Genomic DNA, 5,176 nt, shown 5'->3' on the forward strand with positions numbered 1-5,176 from the left:
GGAATACGGCCGAGTTCCTGCGCGATTCACTTGCTGCCGTTCTAGCCTATGGGAAAAGACCCATTGGGCGAATGTGCCATTCGCCCCCAACTTTCTCGGCGGACTCCGAATCACGGTATTGCACCCTGCAGGGGACAGTGACCTTGATGCATTTGGCCATGCTGTTCAGCTGGATCTCTTGCAGTCAAGTTGCAAAGTGCAGATTCGTCGTGCCCCATTGACTTCAATGGGGCGAAAGCTTGAATGTGCAGACAACTCCAAGAGAAAGAGCAGCAAGCGAAAGCTAATGCGTTAGCTGAAGAGAAAGCAAGGAGAGAAAGCGGCCGGCAACACAGCTTTCAAGTAGCTTGGAATACGGCCGAGTTCCTGCGCGATTCACTTGCTGCCGTTCTAGCCTATGGGAAAAGACCCATTGGGCGAATGTGCCATTCGCCCCCAACTTTCTCGGCGGACTCCGAATCACGGTATTGCACCCTGCAGGGGACAGTGACCTTGATGCATTTGGCCATGCTGTTCAGCTGGATCTCTTGCAGTCAAGTTGCAAAGTGCAGATTCGTCGTGCCCCATTGACTTCAATGGGGCGAAAGGCTTGAATGTGCAGACAACTCCAAGAGAAAGAGCAGCAAGCGAAAGCTAATGCGTTAGCTGAAGAGAAAGCAAGGAGAGAAAGCGGCCGGCAACACAGCTTTCAAGTAGCTTGGAATACGGCCGAGTTCCTGCGCGATTCACTTGCTGCCGTTCTAGCCTATGGGAAAAGACCCATTGGGCAAATGTGCCATTCGCCCCCAACTTTCTCGGCGGACTCCGAATCACGGTATTGCACCCTGCAGGGGACAGTGACCTTGATGCATTTGGCCATGCTGTTCAGCTGGATCTCTTGCAGTCAAGTTGCAAAGTGCAGATTCGTCGTGCCCCATTGACTTCAATGGGGCGAAAGCTTGAATGTGCAGACAACTCCAAGAGAAAGAGCAGCAAGCGAAAGCTAATGCGTTAGCTGAAGAGAAAGCAAGGAGAGAAAGCGGCCGGCAACACAGCTTTCAAGTAGCTTGGAATACGGCCGAGTTCCTGCGCGATTCACTTGCTGCCGTTCTAGCCTATGGGAAAAGACCCATTGGGCAAATGTGCCATTCGCCCCCAACTTTCTCGGCGGACTCCGAATCACGGTATTGCACCCTGCAGGGGACAGTGACCTTGATGCATTTGGCCATGCTGTTCAGCTGGATCTCTTGCAGTCAAGTTGCAAAGTGCAGATTCGTCGTGCCCCATTGACTTCAATGGGGCGAAAGCTTGAATGTGCAGACAACTCCAAGAGAAAGAGCAGCAAGCGAAAGCTAATGCGTTAGCTGAAGAGAAAGCAAGGAGAGAAAGCGGCCGGCAACACAGCTTTCAAGTAGCTTGGAATACGGCCGAGTTCCTGCGCGATTCACTTGCTGCCGTTCTAGCCTATGGGAAAAGACCCATTGGGCTAATGTGCCATTCGCCCCCAACTTTCTCGGCGGACTCCGAATCACGGTATTGCACCCTGCAGGGGACAGTGACCTTGATGCATTTGGCCATGCTGTTCAGCTGGATCTCTTGCAGTCAAGTTGCAAAGTGCAGATTCGTCGTGCCCCATTGACTTCAATGGGGCGAAAGGGAAACTGAGACTCTTATGTTTGCAAATAATTATGGCCAGTCTATTAGCCCCAAAGTGTAAGCAAAGGGGCGCTCACTTATTGGGGCGTGGCTAAACAGAGTGTGGTATATGATTGGAATTATTGAACCATGGGGAATTATTTAATGGACAGTTTCAGAGGAAATTAGAAATACTTCTGTGACCTGATGAAGAGTAAAGCCAGCAGAACTAAGATTATAATTCTTATAATGATAAAAATATCATAGAGAAAAACAGTTTTGAAAGACTTTGGAATTTGCATCAATTCATTGAGAAACCATGAATCTAGAGGACAGAATATGAAACATAGTATTCATCTTTGCCTAGAGGTTATGTACTTAAAATGCAGAGAGAGACGTGTTTTCAGCCATTGTCAATGTGGATATTTGTTTTGCTGGATTACATACAATGGGGTCTTTTTTGTTTATTTTTTAATTGTTTAATGGGGGTAGTGGGAGTGAGAGATTATAAATATTTGCAAAAAAAAAGTTAAGTAACCTGAAGTTTTGCTTGCACAATGATACATTCTGATTTGTGGCCCTTTGGTCTATGGTACTGTTTCAGGCAAAATCGCCAACAACATTCTGGGCATCATCAGAAAGGAAATTAGAACTCAAAGTCAATCATTACATTTCACCTTCCTAGAAAACCATGATCTCTTTGAACTTGGAATGGTGTTTGCCCTTCTAGGTACTTCATCTTAAGGAAAACATAGCAAAGCTGGCTAATGTCCAGAGAACAGTTACTAAAATAAGGGATTAGCATAGATCTCCTTTTGGATATCTCAGCAGTGCAAAGACCAAGTCCAAGCGAGTATTATAATCGAGGCTTCGAAAATCCTGAAAGAACAGATTGGATCAAGACGAACTCATTGACTAAATTCTAAAATTCTAGAGTCAGGCGTCTACACTGAAAACTTGGAAGAAGATGCTTTAGCTCAAATAAAAAGAAAGTACCCTTTTTGCAACAAGTGGGAAATAGGTGAATCTTGTGACCTCAATGGTGAGGAGGTTGTGATTAAGAAACCTAAGTAGATATAGATGGGTTTAAGAAGGGTTTGTATGATCATGGGTTTAGTGACAGAAATAGAAGTCCACCTTCCCCTGCTCCTAATTTTGTAGATGATGAAATGGGCATAGCAGCCTGGGGCATCCCTTAGTATACACTTGCTGATTGGATCCCTGGGGATAACTAACCCAAGTTCAATGTACTCTGGGGGGGATGGGGTCTATACTCCTAAAACGATAGTTTACACGTTCACCCTTATGCAATATATCATTAAACCATAGATTTCAGTCTGGAACAGATCTTAGAGGTTATCTAGTTCAACCCCTACATTTTACACACAAGGAAACTGAGGCCCAGGAAAGTTAGGTGATTTGCTCCAGGCCACAGAGGTAGTAAATGAAAGAGTTGGGATTCAGACCCAGGTCCTCTAAATTTAAATATAGTGTTTTTCCCACTATACAAATTTACTTGTTCAATCTTAACTTTTTGAGGTTTATGATAGAAAGGGAAATGCATTCCTTGGTACCTCTGTCCATCAGCGGTTGGGCCGCTGATATAACCATTTAGGATTTATATTCTGATTTTTAAAATTGAAAAATACTTTAAAAATAAAATAAATTGGCTAAATAAAAATGCAACAGAATCATGAAACCCTTGGACTTGGTCTTTTTGTCTCATCTGCTTTTCATTTGCAGGATTTTAAATATTTACTCTTGGTCAATCTTGCCTTGTAGGTTCTCCTCTTATTGTACGCTGCAATATAAAAGACGGGAAAGATAATTTAAATCATAGAAGTTGGCTCTTTCCCCTCGCTCAAGATGGCGGACAAAAAGCCTCCAAAGGAACCAAAGGAAAAGAAGGTCAAAAAGGAAAAAAAAGAGAACAAAAAGGAAGATGTGGCTGAAAAGGTGGTGAAAAAGCCTCGAAAGCATTGCAGTCGGAACCCAGTCCTGGCCCGAGGGATTGGTAGATACTCCAGGTCTGCAATGTATTCCCGGAGAGCCATGTACAAGCGGAAATATGCTGCACCAAAAACCCGGATTGAAAGGAAAAAGAAAGAGAAGGTGCCTGCTACTATCTCAAAGCCAGTTGGTGGTGATAAGAATGGAGGAACCCGTATGGTGAAGATTCGCAAAATGCCTCGGTATTACCCTACTGAGGATGTGCCTAGAAAGCTGCTAAGTCATGGCAAAAAGCCCTTCAGCCAGCATGTGAGGAGACTTCGAGCTAGCATCAAGCCAGGCACTGTTCTGATCATGCTCACTGGCCGCCACAGGGGCAAGCGAGTGGTTTTCCTGAAGCAGCTGGCTTGCTACTGGTGACTGGACCTCTGACCATCAACCGTGTTCCTCTGAGAAGGACCCATCAGAAATTTGTCATTGCCACCTCTACCAGGGTTAACCTTTCAGGTGTAAAAATTCCAAATCATCTTACTGATGCTTACTTCAAGAAGAAGAGGCTCCGTAAACCTAGGCACCAAGAAGGAGAGATTTTTGACACAGAAAAAGAGAAATACGAGATTACAGAGCAGAGCAAGGCTGATCAGAGAACAGTGGACTCTCAGATCCTGCCCCAAGTCAAGAAAATTCCTCAGCTCCGTGGCTCCCTGCGTTCTGTATTCTCTCTCTCCAATGGAGTTTATCCGCACAAACTGGTGTTTTAAATGCCTTCCAGAGAACTCTTATTAAAATATTTGGAATAGTTTAAAAAAATAAATAAATAAATCATAGAAGTTGGAGAGTCAATGACACTCTTGTGGACTTCCTCAATTCTACCCGAATCAAAGAAGGGATTGAGTAAGTATTCATAGTCTTCAGGAAACTCAGATCTTTTAGAGTAGTCTCTCTAAATATCCCCCCAAAACAGTTGTCTTGCCTCTGTTTGAAGACTTGGAGTGACAAGGAAGTCATCATTTACTGATGTAAAATTTCTTTTTTGTACAGCTCTAATTGTTGAGAGGCAGCAAGATCTGCACAGATTCAGGCATTGCCAGTGATAAATATAGTCTTTGTGACCCTGGGCAAGTCACTTAACCCCTTAATGCTCTTGTGTAGATAACTCTCTGAGACTGGGAGTTGCTGGGAAGGTGTTGCTGTGAATCAGGAATGGAGCATAAGCTCTGGAAGGTCCCATGAAGTTAGATTGCCTTCCAGTACAGGGCAAGTGACAGATCATATGTGGCTCATCTGAGGACCCTTCTAGATGAAAGGCTGATCACCAAGTTAGTTTTAAGCAGTGGTGTTCTAGTAAATGGTTAGTGGCCTGCTCTCTGGAAAAAGAAAATGTGTGGGTGGCACACTTTTCAGTTTAATCTGTGTTGACGTTTTGTCCATGGCTTTCCTGAGTCTAGACAGTCAACAAAACAATAAACAAAGCCTTAATCTGTAGCATTTGCTGATTTCTGAGGTGAAAATATTCACACTGAAAATTTTACAATTGCCTCTAATGAGCCAATATATGGCTCCAGCACAGCCTTGGTTGCAGGATATTGAATTTTCCAGCCCAAACAATTTT

At 44.0% G+C, this 5,176-nt stretch overlaps 1 pseudogene; it reads left to right on the forward strand.

Moving 5' to 3' along the window:
* The first annotated feature begins 3,467 nt into the window (after positions 1-3,467).
* LOC118847662 lies at positions 3,468-4,360 on the forward strand (annotated as a pseudogene).
* Positions 4,361-5,176: the final 816 nt, after the last annotated feature.

Source organism: Trichosurus vulpecula, chromosome 4 (genome assembly GCF_011100635.1).
Source record: "Trichosurus vulpecula isolate mTriVul1 chromosome 4, mTriVul1.pri, whole genome shotgun sequence".
NCBI lineage: Eukaryota > Metazoa > Chordata > Mammalia > Diprotodontia > Phalangeridae > Trichosurus > Trichosurus vulpecula.